Below are 22757 nucleotides of genomic sequence, written 5' to 3' on the forward strand. Positions count from 1 at the left end.
AACCCGTCGACGTTCTTATGCAGCTTTTTCTTCGCTGTGCAAAGCGAGCCGTTCCTGGGGCACTTGAATCGACCTAGAACTTAGCCAGTGTTGCGGAGAAAGGACGAGGCGAGGAAGCTCGAGGAAAGGTTCGAGGAAAGCCCGAGGAAACGACTAGGAATCGTGAGCGTTATGGAAGTACGTAGAAGTGTATGGCGGCGCAGATCGACTGGGGAAATTCGGAACAACTTGGGTAGAAGCAGAGGCGTAGTTTTCTTGGGTGAAAGTGATGCTAAAGCGGAGGTGAATTGAGAAGGCAACCGGCTATCGTAGAATTTTATCCTGATTGTCGTACTTGATGTTCTATTTACCGCGTGGATGGTTGGATTCGAGATTGAACGATGTTACTCAGGTTTATTGTTAAAATATGTTTATGTTGCTATTGTTATGGCAAGCAGCATTATTGCGGAGAAGAATTTTCCGGTTTAAGTTTTAGAATATACAGCAGGATATCAGGTTGAGATACCTTAACGTTATTTACAATCTCTATAGTGTTCGCATTTTTTAAATATTGGGTCGTTTATCATTTTGATACATCGAATACGACGACAGTGTAGGTATATACAACGCTACCTTTTCTTCGAGTTTTCCTAAATTCGTCAAGAAAACTAGTTTCTCTAAAAACAAAAAATAGAGCTTCGTTTATAAGTTGTAAAAATTACTTTTCCGTACTTATCGTCTTTGATGTTCGATCAAAATCAATGATATTGGAATCAGAATACCAATTTAGTCGAGATAGAAAATTACTCGTTTTTGTTGCGTTACTCGTTGTTGACTTTTTAACTATTACGATGCATTACAGTTTTCTCAGAAACAGACTATTTATCGAACGACTGAAAGTCCTACGTATTATGCTTTTCTTCCTTCGTTTTTACGACGTGGTTCAACGTCACTATGCAAAATTGCGCCGAGTTGAACTTCTCGATGCTAGGTAAAAGCTGTTCGTTGAGTCGCAACTATTTAGCGACTCGAGAGGAAAGTTTGTGTAATTTAATATGCGAATACTTGTTCCAATAAATAATGTACGCGAGCAGGAGTGAGAAATGCTTACCTTCTTTCTACCCAGTTTTGTTAGTACGAAACGCACTTTGGAAATATGTAAATAATAAGACAGCGCTTAGTTACATAAATAATCGTGGATAGAAACGAAATATTCGTAACGTTGTTTACGGCGAAGAATTTCGTTCCCGTATACTCGTGAAGTCAGAATCGGAGAACAGAATTCGGTGGTCTTCCTCGGTAGAGAGACATAAACGTTGAGTATCTTATAATACGTATGTACAAACGTATATAAACCCTGAGATGGTAACGAAGCAAGATAAATAGAAATATCAAACGAAAAATGAAGCAGCGATTGCAAGAGTGAAACTGTGTTTTTAAAGTGTTCAGACTTTAAGGTATCCGAGTATATAAGCTTCTAATTACTTCGAGCAGTATAAAAAACAAGCTAGTCTAATTAGGGTGCTTTAAAAGGGGTCTGGCACATGGCGCAAAACGAGTGGCTTCTTCCATTGTTACCGCTTTAAACTTCACCGTTAATCGTCAAGACGTACTTAGAACTTCATCCCCGACGTTTGTCGCTGTTTTTTTCGCCCGACATATTAACGTTGACAAATTAAATCTCGCTCTCGATGCATTAACAATGCTAATTGCTTTAACACGCAAATGCACTTAACGCGATAAACAATGGAGTTAGGAACTAGAAAGGCAACGTCTGATTGTATTCTCCGTGCCGCTATCGAGAAACTTGCTTCATTGTATGAAAGACTGGCCGTGTCTTGCCAAGCTAACGACGAAAGGTATGGGGTATCGTGTTTTTGATGTCGCGCGAGTCAAGGTTCTTACGATAACCTACAATCTACAATCATCGACACCAGGCAAGAGGAATACATTTCGCGCGATTTCGACGAGAAGTTGGCACGCTTTCACGGTTGGCTATTCGTCGAACGAAAACCACTGGAGTGTAAACGATCATACAACACTCAGGGTGTGCAAAGACGTGTGTAGTTATGCTAATACACGGTATAGCTTGAATGGTGCACTCGTGTAAACATGAAAGTTGAATGTAAAACAGCGAACGCAATAGTTCGCAGAGACGTGTGTTCTGTAGCGTGGCAAGTGTTAGAACTTCAATAATCGATATGAAGCGATTCAGCGTTAAATAAGGAGCCTCGAAAATTTGCTCGCGCTACACTATTGAAGATTTATTATTTTATCAGTGTTTGAGAAAGTTTCCGCGATGACTATAAAAATTCTGATAAAAGTCGCTTCCTTTTGTCCCTGTTGTTCGAAACGACTTTCAATCACGGTCCATGAGACAAGGGCTTCGAGTAGACAACGTGTATGCAGGGTAAATTGCTTATTATATAGCAGAGGCATTATAGGATAGCAACATCTGTTGTCTGCTAGCCATAGAGTTGCCTGATGCTGGTCATGACTTTGCAACGCTGTGCATAGTTTGAACTACCTCGATACGACTGGACTATTAATTATAGTCTCCTGTAGCATCGGAATATTAAAAAAATGAGCAAACCTTCTTGCGAAATGACTCAGGGAATAAACTGCCATCGTACATAATACATGACTAAATTAATTAGTAAACAAATTAATATAGAAGTTTTGATGTTATGATTTAATTGAAATTATTATTTCCACCGTTCGTGCTATTGATCGATGATCAAAGCTACTATTTTTTTGCTTGTTCTTGAACGATAGCGATCAGAGTGACGGCAACAAGACGTTAGGATCGATAGAGTAGCACGCTGAAAAGCGGTAGCCAAAGTGTTTATCCAAGAGTCGTAAGCCTCTGTGATTTGAGTAGCCAAGGCTGCCTCGATATCTACGGCCTCTTAAACGTCGATGTGCATATACCGGTTGACCCAATAAGGATAGAACCGTTGCTTCTGTCTCTAGCCTTTTCTCTCAGTTAGTCTACTTCAAACTAGAGGGCACTGTATAGGCACTGTAAATCCTGGAAGAGGTTCCACGCTGCTCGACATACGTCTGCCTTAATCCTTACCAAGTAGCAAAATTACTTAGATGTTAGGACTATTTTACACGAAGTACGTTTCGAGAGAAATCGTACTAATAGAATTAGATGTCTATCCGTTGGCAGCTTTGTGTCTCTTCGAAATTGCCTACCGATGAAATTCTAACTGTAATATTCTTGACATAATTTACCTTTTAATTTCCAATCGCCGACATGTCAAATAATTACTTTACACAAATCCAAATTTAGCCAATGCCAGAGAAATATCTAACGAATGTTGTAAAAACGGGCACTGCACGCGATAAGCTCGCACAACTACCAGCAGAAAGAATCGGTAAATGAACTGCACGATCGTAACCTTCGTTGTAGAGAGCAGCGTTGTTTGGACGGAGTCAGCTTTTCTCACCCTAACGAACCCGATACAACCGCCCTTGCAAGCGCCGCTAGCACGCCACCGCTTTTATCGGTTACTCACACATCCATAATCGTTGGTTGAATCGTAGTAACAGCAGGTATGTAGGAGCAGGGGTGAAGGCAAAGAAGGGAAAGAAGAGAGAGGTAGCGTACAGTGGGGGATGATGGAACGCGACGTAGGCTTGTTGCTGGCGTGGCGGCGGAATGTGGAGCAGTGTGTCAGAACGACACCCTTCTGAACCGTTCCCACCGTCACCCGGCCGCTTAGTTCTCCGCACTTTCCAACCCCCTTTCACAAAGACTGCTCTCTCTCTCTCTCTCTCTCTCTCTCTCTCTCTCTCTCTCTCTCTCTATCTCTCTCTCTCTCTCTCTCTCTCTCTCTCTCTCTCTCTCTCTCTCTCTCTCTCTCTCTCTCTCTCTCTCTCTCTCAGTGACCCCCTCCCCTCCGCCTTGACAACGGCGCACAGACTATAACGCCACAGCTCTCCGTCTCTTCTTCTCTTTCCTCGGTCCCTTTCCCGCTCCAATCTTCCTTGTCCCCTTTCCTGCCCCTTTTGCCTGCCGATACAGCTCACGCAGACACCGATTTTCTTATTTCTCCTCAGATATCCGACTAGCCCCGCTCGATTGTTTTTGCGCCTGCTCTTCATCCTTGCCTTATCCTTCAGCGTGAACCACTTCCCTCAGTTCCTCTTTGGAATGTCCACAGCCGGCGACAGACCCGGACGTCTTTTTACCCTGTCCTCGACGTTAACTCGACGCCATGTCCCTCCGCAAAATTTTCGTCGACGCAGATATTGTTCCCGTCCAGGCGTTTCCACTTTGACTCGGCGCTGTTCCTTTCTTCAGTCGTCGTTTTTGTGGACACCTCCATCCGATCTCGAGGTTGTCGTTCCTTGAAAGTTCTTAGTTGATGTTACTCCATTTTGTTTGCATTTAATCCCTCCGTCCCCCCGCCACCGCCCCCGCCTTTGATCAATTTGCCATTGTAACCCTTTTCTAGCTCGTTACGCTCCGTTTCGCTTCGTTCCTTTAAACCAACTTTGCTTGGTGTCTTTTGAGATTTTCCCGGCTCCGTCTTGTCGTTTCTTTCACATCGCCACACGTGGCTTACAGGATATTGGTGATTTACACACGATATTCCAACTGATTCATTTTCACATACGCGAATAAGGCAGAAGTTATTATCTCAAATTATTTTTACGTTGCGAAACTTTAAATTCTATTCGATGTAGTTCAATTTAATTGTTACTGTTCTCTCGATGAAGTCTAATTACTTTTGAAATATGATTATGGTTAACACAATAATCTATGGAGTATTTATCAATTTCAAGCTATTTCGCTAATGACAATTTTGTTAAGATTATTAGTGGATCGACTAGCACAATACATGTTTAGTTATCTCTTGTATAGCTGTTATCAAGGAAATGACATTGTTAAACAAATATTAACGAATAAAGCTACTATTAAAATTTTGTCCATTCATAACAATTATCGTATGTACATTGTATCATTCCATAGAAACATAGGGGGTCACCAGTATATTAAATTGCCCTAATGAACAAGTGACAATACTAAAATAGGTTGTATCAGACCAACGAAGTTGACGAAGAAATAATTAATTCGTAATTGAAAGGACATTTCGCTTCGAACATACTGTTTTGCTTTATACTTCTTCATCCAGCTATTAATATGCTATTATGCATATGGTGAATACCGATCAGGATGACTAATCCGGACATGTACAGAATTATAAAAGTGTGAAATTACGTACAAAAGGAAAATTGTGTTTCTGGAATGAAAATAAGAATGCTTTGTATTATATATTTTAGTAACATATTCGATATGTTGAGCTTGTTGTTTTATCATATCATACTCTCTAATCGCCAACAGATACATACTAAACGAAGCAATAGTTTCGCTATTGATGTTACAAAAGATCTTTTCCTTAATCATGCTTTCACATTTTATTTTGCTGTAACATTTTAAATAAAATATTTTTATTCTGTAAAATCTGAATCGCCATCCTGTGATACCGATGCGAGAACGTCGCTGGTTTGGATTAAAAGTTATTTGGCGATGTTTCATACATGAAGTGCGCCTGACATTTCGTTGAAAACCCGTAGTACGATCGTTAATTAAGAAATACGATCGTTTTAAATTTCGTCCGAAATTTTACGGACGTTCTACTAGACGCTACATAGCTTGGAAATGTTCTCGTCGTTTTCGTCAACAAATGGCCATAGTTTTTTATACTCTGTAAGTAAAGTAAGATCATTCGTTTTATAAATGAGTTGCGTGTTTTCACGGCGCAAGGCAAAGTAGCAAAAATACGACGAAGAATTCCTAAAATTGAATTTAAGTAAACAGTGGTGTTCAACATTATTTGCTTATACAATTCGTGAAATAAATTCCTGTAATCTTTTGAGCAGATTCTTAGAAACTTAAATGTTGTTATTATTATTATTCCACAGTGATTTTAGGCCAGGTTAAACAATTGTATTCTGATTATACGCAAAGTTGTCTAAAACGTTATGAAAGGTGTAAAGTGTAAAAATTAGCTTCCGAGATTACGTATAAACAGAAAATTTAATCATCAATCAAATTTTTCTTACATTTAACAATAAACATTCGATTTTCACTCGTAATTTAACCTTCGTTTCTCTTCGACGCACTATTTGTTTGGAACAATAAAGATTACCAAAGAGCGAATAGAGGAAACTACGCTTTTCTCGGATTATAGATTTACAAGCGTTGGTGTACAAAAACTGCAGTATCCTGACTCTGGAATTTCACAGTATAGCCAAAACAAACGAAAGTTCGCGACTTTTTATTAAATACTATCAAATACTGTGCATTTTATCTACAAACTTCTATCACCGACTTAATTTAAACATTATCGTTATGATCCGACTAATGTCTCGGTTGAATAAAGGAGAAAGTTACGAAGTGTTCGTAATTATTAATTACGTCCTGCATAATTTGTCAGAAGAGCAATATATTCAAAGAATCGATAGCATTTAAGGTATTGGCAAAATTGAATTCCAAAAGTGAGATATTTATTAGAAGATAAGTAAACATAATAATGATACAAACGATACTTTCACTATATCTATAAATATATACTGATGTAAGAAACTGGCATATATTTTCCAGGTCACGTATTCTCAGTCGAAATTCTCAGAAACGTATACCTTTTCCTTTAGTGGTGCGGGGATTTGTTCAAAACATCCCTTTTAGTTAGATTTATTGCAGAATGTGACGTGGTCGTATTTCGGTAAATGGATTTCCAGGCAGTATAGTTGGAGTTACGCATTGCCAGGAGTAGAAAAGCTGAGAGGCAAAAGGACTGACGAGAGAAAAATGAATGTTCAAAGAACGGTCAGCATTAAGAAAAAAATAGCGAAACGATTACTTCTTCTACTCTACGACTGTGCACTTCTATCAACATGACGTGACGTTGGCAAAGAGCTTTTCGATATCTTCGTAGCCAGGAGAGGAATGGCGGAAACATTAATTACATCTTAACGTGGTATAATTCATTGTTAAAAGAAAATGGACTTTTACGATATAGTTCCTCGTTCGTGTTTTGTTTTTCCGTCGTGAGAAAATCTATGGAGAAGAGTTTAAAGAAACAAAGCTAAAATTGATGAATATCATTGCCTTAAAGGATATTTATGAGGTTACACTAACGATCATGTTTCTTGCATTTTCGATACTCGGAAAAGGATTCTCCTGTTGTATTAAATAAATTTATTATAATTTATAACACGTAGAAATAGCGACGATTAATGGTGAAAGAGCTTAGTATAGTATAGTATAGTATGGTACAGAAGGTGGCGGCGAAGAGAAGGCTGGAGAGAAAAAAAATATTTCAGCGACACTGACTGCGACGGAAAAGCAATCGAGGCAATTTCGTTCTCCCTGCAACTGCAGCTGCTCGGTGTATTTCCTCTTGCGCGCGCCTCCAAAGAAAACGCTTTACCCGCCTCTGGAGGGTAATTGCTATCTACGGATGGTGAACCTTGTCATAATTACTCGCCGTTTAATCTCGCCTCGCTTTTTCCATCACCACTGATATCTCTCGCTTTGCTGTCTCGTTGTGTATAGAGTTATACAGGTGTTCGTGGAAACATTATATATACAGTTTCTTTTTTTATATATTTTATTCTATACACATGCGACTCTGTGCGCCTGTGCTCTGTACGCGATTGATAAACTTCAGAGTTTTCGGTTCAAACTCGGCGAAAAATGTTGATCGATTGTTCGATTTGTATTTGTTTCGCACAGTTTCCGATTTATTTCGAATAGAAGTTGCAAGTGTGGACTTTTTCAGATCAGAGTCGCCGATTGTTTCAAATTCTATATGCCGGTCGAGCATCACGAAGCATTTTGTACTTTATGACTATTTATTCTACCAAAGAAAATAAAAAAATAATGTACGTATTTTGTACGTTTTTATATATTCACTTCTGGGAGTTTCTCTCATACAGAAGGTACAGTTAATTTACGAAATTAGGCACGTGACGCATTCTTTTATGCTACTGACGTACTTGAAAGTTAATAAGACTTATTACGTTCTGAACACGATTTCCATTGTTTGATCTTTGTTAACTTTACGACGACTTGAACATAAAGCATTTAATTGGGTGAGCCTATCAACGTCGTTGGGTACACGAGAAAATTTGATTGCCAACAAAACTTTCACAACGATTGCTTACGCGCGAGATGGTGAAAATTAGAACGGCAGCTGCTCCCAGCATAAACTTATACCTTCGTATATACTATACATACACATATGTACATAGAAGTATACATATATAATCACTTGTATGATTTCATCGTATACGTATACACGTATATCTGTTATATACAGCTGATATTTTCTCTTATCGATCTCTTCTGAAGAAGAGGGTAAAAGAAAGGCAGGCAAAAGAAGGGATCAGGGGCGGAATTTTATTATCTATAATCTATATCCTCGACAAAGTATCCCTTAAGAAAACTAAGCTAAATAGCAAGAAGCGAATTTTTTTCACATACATTCTGTGTATTTAACCTCGAATATTCTCCGTTTAATATTGTGTACAAACACTGGCCTACGTTTGTCAACACCGTGAAAAATTCAACCGATCGGAACTGAATATTTATAGGCAATATCAAAGGAGAACCGATTTTGTATTCGTGCCTGATATTGATTGCAGCAAAAAATAGCGTCTCATTAAAGCGTGTTGTTAGATGTTTTAATATTACGTAACGCCCGGACCTTTGTTTACGTGTCGATTACGACAATTCTCCCTTAAAATCAATTTCAAAATGATCTTTTAATATTCAGCCACGTTGCTCGACGTAGTTATCTTAATAACCCGTTGCAAACGTTTACCACATAATTAGCGTGTATTACTTAATTTGTGTGCAGATTGCTGAAAGGCAATTACGATAAAGCAACGAGAGATCTACGCTGATAGAAATTTTCGACCAAGTGTACGATACTTTAATTGAATAAGAGTTTCATACACAAATCCTAGAAATAGATATTACATTCTCGCTTGTGCAACACAAATATTATTTAATATTCTAACGGAGTAGAACAACGGACGACGATTCGCCAAGTTAAACAAAAACTTTTTATCGGTAAAAACGACTATCCGATGCGGCGAAAAGAAGAACAACGTTAAAACGCTATCTGTTTGCTGAGAAGGTTCATCAAAATTCCGAACAAGAAGAAATCTCGTTGCGCGTCTTGTTGAGGAGAAGTCACTTTAAAGAGCAAAGTAACGTTTCTGGAAATGATTCAAAGTCCGAATATTTTTTTCGTTCCTGTTACTGGTGGAATTGTTTGCAGATTTGCCTGTACATTTTTCATTTCTCTTCTCTGCGATTACAGATGGGTCGTGAAATAAAAATAAATCTCTGGTGGTTTCCTTCCATTTTGCGTTTGTTCTATTACCGTAAAAAAAAAAAAAAAAAAAAAGAAGAAGGAAGAATCACTTAGCTTCGAAAGTATGTTTAGTCACGTTTTTCATTTTGTATTAGCTTGTCCGTATTCGAACTTTAAACAAGCAACGTTTTGCTGTAATACACCTTTGATGTTCGACGATAAGGCGAACCAGCATCGATTTCTATATTTTCACCGAACAGATACGTAACGAAACTGGGGAGAGACTCCGGGGAAATTAGGAATCAACAGCCATGGTCATTAGGTTATCTGCTGGTAAATATCAGCGTTTTCAACGCCTTCCCTTCTACTTAGGTTCTACCAGGCCAGCACGGTTAACGATAATGCAACTGACAGTCGAGATTTAAGATAATTGGATTTCAGTCCCAGCTTAAAATGCGGCTTCCAGCTACCGTTTAAAAATGTCGCCGAAACGAGATGGGTACACGTGAAGGTTTTCGTGAAAATCCAGAGACTTGGCTGTGAAATATCATGATAGAGTAAAAATGAAATTTTTCGACGAATTATTACTTGCAATAAAAAGTAAAGGCTGTGAAGCAACAAATTTTTGAAACGATTTTAATATACTTAGTGATAGCCAATGTTTCGAGTTGCACAAAAGGAACAAATACATCAGGATCTAAGTCTAAGACGAATAAATGCTGAAGGAATTTTGTTAAACACGAATCAATGCGAATCGATTGACATATTTTTATATTATGTTTCGTTTATAGGTGTTTCTCCTCGCGATAATTTTCAACGATGATATTTTTCTCTATTTGCAAGTACTCGCACGGAAATCAATAAAACTTATCGTATAAAATGGTTTGATCGTAAAATACTGCGGTTCTAAATATGTCGTTCCTAAAATAAAGTCAATCTACATATAAGGCAAGATTTTGTCCGCAAACAAAGTGACAGAAACGTAAAGAGACTGTGACAAAATCATAGGAATGGGAAATGATATAGTCAATGAAGAGATACGTGTTGTACGGGCTGGAAACAGGTTCCTCGGATCGTTTACGCACCCCTAGTGGCAAGAGTACAGGAAAAATATGCTTGGATCGAATATACGATGGCGTAACCTATCTATCCTGTCGAGCGAATAATGTCGTGCATCCATGATACAAGTGACGAGCTCACCACCAACGATACATGTACGCCGGTATTTGAAAAATACCTTTTTTTTTGAAAAGCGATTACGTCGCGTTAAATCCGAACACATGCCTATATTACTTGTGTGGAATTTGTTTCTTTGTTCTTCTGTTTGTTGGGAAAATGACGTGAAATTCATTCTCATTTTATTTTTATTATTACATTTAAATTTTCAAGTTTAAAGCAAACCATATCAACGATCGCATTAGTTACTTTCTCTTATGTGTGGTATCTACATTTTTAAATATTATCAAATGCACAGAATATTTAAGAAACAGCATTTCCATTTTTCCAATTTTGTTCCATTCATCTTAGTTTAATAAGTATGTATTTGATTAATGTTTCTACGAGATTAAAGTTAATATTGCTTACTTTGCATTGTTGTACGTGGTCACCCTTCTTTCCTTCTTTTTGCCCATTCTTTCAATTGCTGGCTGATTGTAAACCGATTAAACTGCCGTCGAGCACCACTTCTGCTTTAAATGCCATTTTTAAGGAATAAAATCAAGAGCGCTTATTTATTTCATTCTTCCCCTATACTTACTAGCATTAATTATTCTCGAGAATTAGTAGGAAAGGCATTTTCATAGCTTTCCAGAATTTTTCACGTTGACACTGCAATCTAAAACAAACAATATGATTTTCATTATTTCACTTTACAGTTGCTTCCTCCATGTTCAAATTACATCACATAATAACAGAACTTCAAAAGAACGATGCATATAGATCTTCGTGTACATCTTAGCAATGGAATTTGCAACTTAAAACACTGAAAGCTCAGCAGCGGCACTCAAGCACTTACGAAGTGTATTCAAATACCAAATTATTCGAGCAACCTTAGCCCTATTTCGAAGTATAGCAAAGCACTTTGAAAACAAGTTCACGAATATTAAGAGTGACCCAGTTACGCTTAGGACAGGGGTTAATTAGTTCGAGCAACGAGCATTATGTCAACGTCGTTTCAATGGGACTTAGTTCGACGTGAAAATGAAGTGGACGTCTCTTTCTTCCCGGATTGCATTATTCCGCTCAGGAAACGTTCAACTTACGTTAGTTGTTCCGCGAACCTTTCTTCGAGCTTTGTAATTCCTTCAAGTTTTTAAAGAGAGCTCCGACTCCTCCAAGTCAGCACCTTATTAACGCCACGAAACTTTTTCCACTTACTACGCGAATCGACAGACGTTTATCGACAAATATTTGCCTTGGAAACAAACGCGGTCAGTTGCTTCGAGACAAAACCAACCGGGACGTTCGGATAGCCGGCCATTTTTAATTTCAATGTCGACTACTGTTAACGAGCCATGCCTATGGATTGGCAGCAGGTAAATTAGTATTATCGTGGATACGACCTGCTTTCAGCGAGGAAAATGGCAGAACGGTTAAAAGATTAAAGCATCGTTTCTCGACTTTATTCCGACTTGAATTAAATGGTTTTGTCAGCGAGAATTTTTCTCTTTTACACGGGTTTCTCCCTTTTGCGGCAATAAAATTAGGAGAGAAAATAATTCATATGTCAGTGAAGAAATAGAGTTACGTATCAGAAGCCTACAGTTTGATTTATTCGCTTAGGTGCATCAACTATATGTCATTGTATAAATTGTCCTATGAATTTGAAGAACGAAGCTTTTTTTCAGTCAGTAATTGTAACTAAGCAGTAACTAATAGCTCAAAAATCAAAGTATATTGTTCAAAATTTTTTATAAAGAATCCAAGCATCTTTTATCGTTAAAAATATATATAGCATTTAATGTAAATTCTGCTTAATTCAGTTTAATTCGCAAAAATATCATAAATATCCACGGTCTAGTGATTATGTTTCCGCACCTTTTCGTTAAATTATCATTGTTGGAGTTTCAATATCAATAAATTCGATTTAGTCACTTTCACGAGCGTTTATACGCGTTCAATTTCATTACGCTTAATTACTAGGGTCCGATCCTTTTATTTTCTGGTACGATGGATCGAGGCCGATGCTGATGTTGCGAATAATTTCGTGGCACGACGGTCAATCAAATACGACTTCCGTTTCCGACAGGATAATTCTGTTACCCCAATTCGATAACACGTGGATGGCGAAATACCTTGGTGAGCATACTCGAAGATCAAGTTTCTAGAATTATAGCTACAAAGGCAACCGAAAGGGCAAGGAAAGCGTATCTTGCTGGGCGACGTCGCTTTTCATGTCTTTCCAGTTGTACTAGCGTGTCCCTCGCTGTTGCTATGACGACGACACGAGGGGTGGCTAAAAGACTAACGTTTCCTACGAGCTCGAACAGCCAGACTCTTGAAAATACTTTCCATCAGCACAAACAAATGCTTCTCTCATCATTGATCGTTACTTTCATCGTATTGAAATTTGTCTCCTTTCATTCATTTACATAAAGGTAATATATTCGGACATTATCGGCTTACTCAAACTCAGATTCTTACAGAATACTACATCTTTATTATCAAAAGTCGATTATTCGCTATTAAAAATCAATTCTTCGTTATTATCAAAAGTCGATTATTCGCTATTAAAAATCAATTCTTCGTTATTATGTTAATTATGAAAAAAGTCGACGACTTCGCGTACATCGTTTATGCGGTGAAGTTCATTTAAACGATTGCGAATATTTCCAGGGCTATTTCGTTTCGACGAAGGCGTTGTTGTAACGAAATAAGGAGGAAAGTAATCCGGGAAACGAGTTTGCGTCCCGCCAAGTTCCCTTGATTATTTCCATCGGAGGCGAGAAAAGAAAAAAGAAAAAGGTGCAAGACGGAAGAAACGTTTTCGCTTGCGCTTTCGCGTCGATAGCTTTCCCGGGATACTTTTAATCGATAAGTTTATTTCACAGGAAACGAAATTTCGCGGCCGCGCTTTCGCAGGGATCCGCGAAAATGTTCCCACCGTTATCGATAATCAATAACGTCCGCGGTGTCGGGTAATTACGGGAAGAGGAAATAATTTTGGACGTGTCCAGTTTTAATCTTCGCTTGAAATTTTCATAAGGTTTGGTTGAACAGAAGAACGAACGAGCTGACCGAGTTCGATCATTTAGAAAGAAATTTCATTTAGAAAAAAAATTCTGGGTAATTTATATTTGAGAAATTGATTCGCTAAAGCATCGTTATAACATCTCTTAAAATGGTATTTCCGAAGGGGATTGATAAATTAATTAATCGCGAAGTATTTCATAAGTTTTCTACGATTTTGGTATAAACCGAAAAGTACACCGACATCGCGATGTTGTCCCTTGAAACGTAGTAGCGATTTTTCAGTTCGAGCGATTTTTTCCCAGAAAAACTTTACTTTTCTCAGAAAACAGCTTCCGTTCTCTCGTATTATTAAATAGACGCGTCAAAGTGGAACTCTTGTAATAAAATCCTTTTTATTACTTAGACACGAAAGCAGCATCTTGATATCCTTGGGTCAACATAGTCTCTACTCTACCACGCTCGTGAACCAGCTAGGAATTCTAAAACGAACCAGCTCGAAGATGCTTGCGTTCAGCGATCAATGGAGGAAAACTGTTCTCAGTCGCTGTTCTCGGAGTCGTAATAATAACGCAGCGGGTTCTTCTCCCTCCGGGTTTGTCCGTTGATTGGGCCATCGTTCACGGCAGTTTCACGATTTTGCGAAATCGCTGAGGCGCACGGCAAAGGCTTCTAAACTGTCTTCCTCTTTCGGGAAACAGTGGACCAGGTCGGATCGAGGCCGAAGGATCGAATTACGAGATCGAAGCGAAATGAGCTTGAGTATGTCTCTGATGGAGAAAGCGCGGGATGAAAGTCAACGGTGAGAAAGAGAGGCCGAATCGAAGACGATGAGAAAACGAAGATGGAGGATCAACGGATTGCTAACGATAGAGAGAGCCAAAGGAAGGAAGAAACGGAATAAAAGTGGCCTGAGCTTAGCTACCTGAACCGGAACGAGAATCGAAGTTTCTCTTTGCTCGTTGATTTTCTCCTTACGTTCGAACCTGAAGATCTTTTCTTCTTGCTTTTGTTGTTGCGCCACTCCTTACCTTTTAACTCGCCGCTATTTATCTCTCTTCTCATACGACTTCAACAAAATTCACAGAATAAGGGAGAGAGAGAGAGAGAGAGAGAGATCCGCCATACAAATGGGGGTTAGTAGAAAGGGATAGAAAACGAGTGGAAAAGTATCGTTGAAGCCGGTTCGTGCGAGGGTCGAAGCGGTAGAGAAATTGCGGCGGTCTGACAGCGAGAAATGTTGACACTGAAGGCAAGAATGCACGCGTGTTTCGCGGCAGATAGAAGAACTGAGAGAGTTTGAGTGTGAGGAATCATCGAGACCTCGTGAGGGTTAGAGGGTCGAGTTCGAGGGTCGAGAACGAGGATCGTGAGAGATTACGAAACGAGAGGTGCGTGAACCCAGGCTGAAACCAAGTCGGAGGAAGATGAACGGCCAGAGGCAAAGGATGGGCAAAAGGGACGAGAAGGATTTTGGGGAATGTCTGTTGCTATGGCGACTATTCGGGTCTAACTGGACAACGATAGAGGCCATATTTCGTGCGATATCGTTATCCTCGCGCCAGGGAAATCATATTCGATTTTGCGTAATTTCTTTTCACAGGCAGTCGCATCGGTCTTGGCATCGTTCCGTCGCTTTTTCCTTCGTTTACGATTTGGGACATTCGATCTGGAATCACGCCACGTTTCTATGTATTCTTCCTGCGCCGCATTTTGTGTCCCCGCATTTGCATGGAATGCATTGGACGTGACACGTACAGTGGTAAAAGCGTTGATCAGTACGTGGCACAATAATTTTCGGATTTGTGACGGGTGGTTTGATTTGGAACAATTTAAGCTCTCGCAATATTTTCATTAATTAATAAATATTTTAAGATTTCATTGAATTTTTATACCTCTAGTTGTTAATAAATATATTTAAAATTCTAAAAGCGATAGGCGTGATAATTATTAATAACGAATTTATTCCTAAGTTAACAATTACCTTTACGATAAAAACGATTCGATGTTGCACGCAAGTTTATTTATTATTTATTCCTTAGCTGACGAAAATTGATTAACAAGTCTGTAATATGATGTTATAACTTGCCTTTGATGTGCTCTCGAAAAACTAACTGGAACAAACAAGTTTTAGAATATGTTGTAATATATATACCAGGTATGTTTATCCCGCTGTTTACGGAGCATGAACTTTCTGGGCGTTTCTGGGCGTCTTTTGGCTCCATAACCGCGATTTGCACCCCGTTGAAATTATGGCACGTTTCCAACCGCTTTCACTCGTTCTAAACGTTGACCATTGTACTTTCTCTATTTATACTTTACTGCTACGTTATCGACTTTATATTTGCAGCACGTTTAACCCTTTGACAAGTTAATATCGCAAATGAATTTGCTTGAAACGCGTCCCGATATGTATTGGAGAAACATCGAACGAAATCAAAACTTTAAATGCAGTTTGTTTGCAAAAAGCACGCGTATAACTACAATATTATAAACGAACAAATTGACCAAAATGTAAGAAAGTGACTTAACGATAAAAATTATCGCTCAGCATGGACTAACTATGCTCATAAAAAATGGAAAACACATTCATAAAGGTAGAAAATTTTCATGCCATTCAAATAAGGGCAACTAAGGAAAAGCAACGTATACAAAGAATTCGCCTTGTATAAAGAAATATAATTTATTTTACCTTTGTAACAGCGAGTTTCAGAAAAAATATTAATTTCTCTTTGGTTTATTTCTCCTACTTTGAAAATCTATGATATATGTAACTTTGACCTGATTCTTGAGTAATGAACTTTGACAGCCATATTACGACTATAGTTTTCTCCGAAACGATGCTCTAGCGAATGTACGGACCTTTGTCTTTTCTCTGTTCTTATATTTATTTTCTCATTATATTATTATATTATTTTCGAAATCTGTTTCTTACAATATAATCCGTATACTCTCTTACAAGCTAAGTTCATATATTTAATGCAAGATTGAAATTGATGTATTTACGCTAAACATTTTTACGCTAATCATTTAGTTGCTCGATCTAGAACCTCGATACGTTTGACATTTTAGGATGCACTTCGTTCATGTTCATTTGCCACAACATGTTATTTACCTACATATTTATGAATCATAACGCGATACTCTCTAAATTTGCAAGAAGAACGTTAAGCAAATACTGGCTTGGTTCCGCGGTAGTTTTATGAAGACAACAGAGATGCTTATCTCCGCTCTCCACTCGTTCCGGGTATATCTACGAAATCATGGCTCGTTTCCAAATACCACCCCCGTGTTCTGCTTGTCTCTACAGTTGCAGTGCAATGTTGTCGATGACACTTGTGGCACGATTTAATCTACCCGCGGTTGCATCGTTCCAGTAATCGCAGTGAGAGAAAAAGAAGAACGAACGAAGTAAAAAGGGAAAGGTACATTCTCATTCACGTGCAGAATGCATTCTCGGAGGTGTTATACATATTTTAAACGAAGAATTCTCTTTACAAGGTTACGTTTAATTTTAATGTACAATGATCTTTCGTATTTTAGTCATTATTTAAGGACATTGCTATTTATCACATTCTATCACGCATTGTATAAACATTTAGAAATCAATAGAAACAAAATGAACTTTGTTAAAAGCGTCGTAGTAGATTGGACGTCCACCTTTACTTTTACGTTGAATTATTTAAAAAAGCGAGAAAAAGGATAAAACTTCAAGGCATTCGAAAAGTTTAATTGAACCTAACCATTTTTAGTATTAAAAAAGGGATAAGTTTTGTTATTATTAAACTGACACAAAATATTTAGTTTTTCAGAAATCCAAAAAAGTGGACTTGAAAAGTTAGATGTGGAGGCACATTTTTCCTCTCGTATTTCAAATCGTAGGGCTCGACGATGTGTAGTCGTTTGTTTCCGAGATAAATGAAGTTAAAAGTCAACATCCTTCTTCTTGTCGTTTAGGAATGGAATACTGTCGTGAAAAAATCGTTTTTCGAATTCTCACATGCAAAATTAGAAATTTTAGCGAAGAGAATGAAAACGTTCCGTACCATTCGATAGTTTAGTACATTTCATGATGTATCTACTTGGCAAGCAATCGACGAAAGTTAGATTTGCCGTGAAACAACGAGTAAAATTTACGATTAAATATATAGGTAATTTCCGTTTTAGCATTCTTCGAGGAACACACCTTGGGAAATAGAAATTGATTTTCATTACTGAACCGAGCAGAAGATTCCGTCGATTTTGTAGATAAAATTCCCCTATTCTACCTTCACCCGTTTAAGCAACTCTTCTAAGTTTCTCTCTCTGTTTACTAGACTTTACAAGTTACACCCGCTTCTAGATAAATCTATATTTTCTTGAATTATTCTAATCCCTTTCGAAAAACACGACGTTCCTTAATCAAAGACACGTAATGAAAGTGTTACGATGTTTAGTATTACCAAAGAGCTTTAAATCGATACAATAGTCATTATTAGATCCTTTAAAAAGATGTTTCGTTTTGAAGTGGAGACTAATGTTATTGGAAGGAATTTGCAATTCTCCAAGATTAGAACGGAGCAGCACGGAGTTAATGTACAAAATCGACAAGTCATTGCAAATTCAACGGATACGAAAACAGGCTATATCTGTGATCTGTAGCGATCTATTATTAAACGAAAGTGATAGATACATATAAAATGAGAAAAAATCGAGTACAAATAATAAATGTGTACAAACATGTTGCGTTTCTAAAAGTATTTATAGACATACAGGGAACAATTTTTTCACGATTAACTTTGCGATAACAAGTCGAGAATCTTTGATGTCAAAGAAATAAATTAAAGGACAATAAATGGGCAACAAAAGCTTCTATCGTCATCTTATACAACTAGGTTACGACAGGGTATCGGATAAATCTAATCGTAACGATGAATCTGAAAGCAACAGGGTAACGAGTATCAATTTCACCCCATTCCCTTTAAGGTTCCGACAATCAAAAGCCCCCATTATTGACAGAGCGTCGAAGTTTTACGTCCGTAGGAAGCCACGAAGCACACATCGATCGATATAAACGTTCAATGGTTTGTATCTAAATTGATTGCACGTAGGTAGCGTCTTGCTGCCTGCCGGATTAAGTTCGAATTGAATCTATATCATCGTGATTTTGGAATTCCACGACTATTTACATGCATCTATCGCCTCGCTTTTCCATTGTCATTACATCGCGAGTAAATAACAGAATTCGCTCATTATTATGCTTAAATGCTAATTGAACGTTAGATTGTATCGTATTATTCGCTTAAAGTGTTGTAACTTTAAAATTATACACACGTAGTTACTAAAAAGTATCTCTATCTATATAAACGTAAGCGTTTCTCTTGCATTACTGTTAAAGAAAAATCAGCCGAAATTTTGTGGCCAATTTTATAGCGTAAATTGGCTATAAGATAATTCGATAGGACATGTCGTCTCAAGCGAACCAAATTCCACGAAGCTGTCTTCTTCGAATAATTTTCGAAGCAGGTTGACGTTTCATTTCCATTCTTTCGTGTACTGTTTTTTAAATTTTCAATCGCTTTGTCACCAGGGCCATGAAACTTTGTTCTCCGTTCCTCTCCGTTCCTCTCGCCGTATCCTCTATCTCTCAGCTTATCGGCAATTCCGATTGATCGGCCGTTGATAGTGCACAGTTGCAATTCCAATCACCGATCGTAGAGATCAAAGTTTAATGTAACGAACTCTGGAACTAGAAGTTGCCTGTGTGTTCGGAATTTTAAAGAATCGCTAGCCGTTCGTTTCTGTTTAACGTTTCGTGCCGTTTGCAATTTCAAGTTTTGTTTACACAAAGTTTTCTGATACTTCTGCCCACCGAAAGCTCGATAAAAGGAGTGGAGGCAATCGTAACAATGTTCTATATACTTTGTTCCTTTGAAGCACGGTTTTAATGGAATACCTAATTTTTTCACACTATGCATATTCATGCAACAAAACGAATAAATAAAAAGTCTCATTTATCGAATAATTTTTGCGAGCAACATTTTACTATAAATATACATATATTATATGATTTTACTTTTGTACAATTATAGCTATAAAATAGGGAGGATAAGTAGAAAAAAAGCAATTCGTTAAACCTTCGTAATCCACACAAACGACCTACATATTTCATCGTCCCACTTAAAAGACCATTAGGACTCCATCGCTAGAAGATAATAATCAAATTAAACCGGCGTGCAAGAAATGTTAGCCTCTCGGTTATTCATAACTTTCAACATAACTATGATATCAAATAACAATGAATTAGAGAGAGGTAATCGTTCATTCATGATCATCGTTACGATCTTGAAGACAAGTTCCGCCGATTCTGCTTGCTTTCCCAATATTTATCTTTACGCGATGTCAACCACCCTTAAAAGTTCATTAGGTACACAGAGAAAGGAAAGTTTGTTCCCAAGTGGTGATGGTCCGAGGTACTTTCCATTAAGAAAATTTTGTTCCCATTAATTCTGTTCGATGAAAAACTTGGTATTCTTTGTGGGAGTTTCAGGTGGTGTCAGGTCAAAAACGCAATTGGCTAACTTCATACATACCGTAATGCTACTTGGAAAATTTATACAAGGACTGTTACTAATTTAATTAATTTAAGAAACATTATCAATTATGACTTATTGAATATAGGATAGATGAGACTAAATATATATTAAAATTAACATTTACGTTGCAGCTCTGTGTCAGTGACGTTCTTCGCGTTAATATAAAATCGTTCGTTATTTTAGAATCGATTCTACGATTTCTATCTCGCGACTTTTGACATTCTAACTCTTTGCTACGATCCTGAGGTACTTCGAGAAAAAATTGAAATGGATATTTGTAAGTCATGAGTATAAGCCTCGACATAATTACCGAAACGGTTAGCCTCATTTATTATTTGAGAGCATTAAAATTATGATAGTGTTTACAACGTTTAGGTTGTCCCAGCATCCCGATCTAACAGTTTAGGGCTAATACTACTGTGGGGTGTTAAAAAGACACTAGGGACTGTGAATATATACATATATACGTAAACAGTTTGGCTATTGAATGTGAGAATAATTCTAAAAGGATATCTCACATTCGTATAAAACATACACTACAAAAGTTACTTCGTTAACGACAGTTTCCTTCTAATTACATTTCCGAAAGATGTAATTCTCGCGTTGCGGCGCGTTTATCTTATGCTCTGGTGGCATTAATGTCGCGAACGTAGCCAGCAACTAACGGAGCGGAAGATTTAGCGAAATACGTATACGTACTTTCGAAGTTTCGTGAATCCTGGAAAATTCCAGAGAGCTGAAACTTGCCGGGCAATGTTTCGTTGGGTTTCCGCTGTGGCTTGGAAACACACGCGTGTAAGGGCCAACTATCAATAACAGAAGTCATAAATATTCAATGCGCGTTCGGAGTCGACTTAAGGTGATCTATTGAAACGTCGATATTCGATCATGGGTCTGGCTGAGGCTCGTGGAAAAGCTGCCCGGCCTCTGTCGACCCTGTCTCCTCATCCCACCTTGAAGCTCCAAGTATCAACAAGTCACTGCGGCGCTGACAGAAAACCAATGAAAGGGTTGCTTACTGCTTCGATCGGCCCATCGGTCGGTGCCTCTTGTTTAAAAAGGAGCTCGCTACTGACCTTTCGCTATACCCTTCTGGCATTGCTGGTGCTCATCATGAGTACCCTTCACTACAGACAAAACTTCCATGGACCTCGTAGTTGACAAATATTGGAGTGGAACCGCTTGTTCCATTAAAATAGTATTTAATTAAGAGGACGTAGCAGTGGCTATTCCATGTCTATTAATTAATGTTAGATCTAATCGTTTAACTTAGAAACAATTTGTTTTGGAACGTTGAAATTGTGACTTTGTATAGAATATACATTTGTATACTTATCGTTATACGATCACGAAAAAACTGTGATTCAACGAACGATCGCAGAAATTTCAGTTACATGCTGTCGGAAAATTTCGTTCAAAAATTTTTCAGTGAAAATTGCGAAGTCGACTAACACGTTAAACGATATTCTCGAGAAAATTGGAGAAAATATTCGAGCTGGAAACATCGCGTTAACGTCGCTCGTTTCAGGTATCGTGCTACAAAATGACGAGCTTTGAAAGCTTGAACGCCTACCAAATTGACTATTAATCTTCAACTGCGATGTTGACGGTGAGAATCCATCTAACTTTTTCCCTACAGAACAGAAGCCTGGGTAATTAAGGGAAGCAAAATCCGTGGTTAACGTTAATGAATTTCATCCAATATCTCGCGCGAAACTCTCGTTCTCTTATAAGACTAAGGATGAGCACTCGGCTACAGCCGTGGCGCAACTCGTTTGTATTTTACCGCAGATGTTAGAAAATTTGGACGTCGTATCCGTCGAACTTTTGCTCGAGATTTCGAAAGTTATTCGTTAATTATTCGAATCACTACCGTCGGCAAACGTTATCACTAATTTTCTCTAATTGTAAGCGAAAACTTGTAATTGAAACAACAATGACGGAACTAAATGATATAGAAACGAGAATTTACGCTTTGATCGAACTGCGTTCACGCGAAATCTCGTATTTTCCCAGGATACACACACATAGACGTAACGAGCGCTAACATCGATGTTTCCTAATTTCCTTGAGCCTCGCAAAGTAATTATGCTTTCATCAAGGTCCTTGTGCAATCGGTGACAATTAAACTCGCTACATAGTCCTCCATTATTCTCCGACAGGGTGCGAACTAAGTATGGTTTCGGGGTGAAGTTTGGCGGCGCGAGGGAGTTTAAACTACGTTAAACGTGGTCTCGGTGTCGTGAGTCACACGCTTCCTCGGTCGGATTACTTGTTCGATTCGTCGTTCGCGGTAACAAGACTGCGATGAAAGCGTGGGCTAAAATCGGGCTAAGTCAGATTCGAGCACATGTATGTAGAATCGACGAGAAATAGCGGAAGGGAAACAAGAAGAGAGAGAGAGAGAAAGAGAGAGGGAGAATCAAGGGACACCATGTAGTGTTTATACTTGACGATGTCAGCGCATTATCCGCAGGCAATGGTCTCTGTTCTCTTGCATATTTCATCTCAAGCTTCTCTCCCTAACGACGGTGCACTAACAAGATGATAATAAAATATTTGTCGACCTCTGTCCCCTTTATGGAACGAGACTTGACACGGTCGTTTCAGAGGGCGGCATGTGCGCTCGGGACAAGTTACGAATTAGTTGAACAATTGCTACTTGATACGTTCT

The 22757-nt window shown here is 38.3% G+C and overlaps 1 protein-coding gene and 1 long non-coding RNA gene across 5 annotated transcripts in view; one reads left to right on the top strand and one right to left on the bottom strand.

Moving 5' to 3' along the window:
- LOC126918695 (neuronal acetylcholine receptor subunit alpha-7) overlaps positions 1–22757 on the top strand; it is a 274945-nt gene that overhangs the window by 16712 nt on the left and 235476 nt on the right. The gene's annotated exons all lie outside the window — the stretch shown is intronic.
- LOC126918698 (uncharacterized) overlaps positions 10651–22757 on the bottom strand; it is a 208334-nt gene continuing 196227 nt past the window's right edge. Inside the window, exons 4-5 of the long non-coding RNA XR_007711415.1 lie at positions 11077–11154; positions 10651–11005 (exon numbers count right to left, since the gene is read on the bottom strand). This is a non-coding gene — a long non-coding RNA (uncharacterized LOC126918698). The remainder of the gene's footprint in view (positions 11006–11076; positions 11155–22757) is intronic.

This window comes from Bombus affinis, chromosome 7, assembly GCF_024516045.1.
Source record: "Bombus affinis isolate iyBomAffi1 chromosome 7, iyBomAffi1.2, whole genome shotgun sequence".
Taxonomy (NCBI): domain Eukaryota; kingdom Metazoa; phylum Arthropoda; class Insecta; order Hymenoptera; family Apidae; genus Bombus; species Bombus affinis.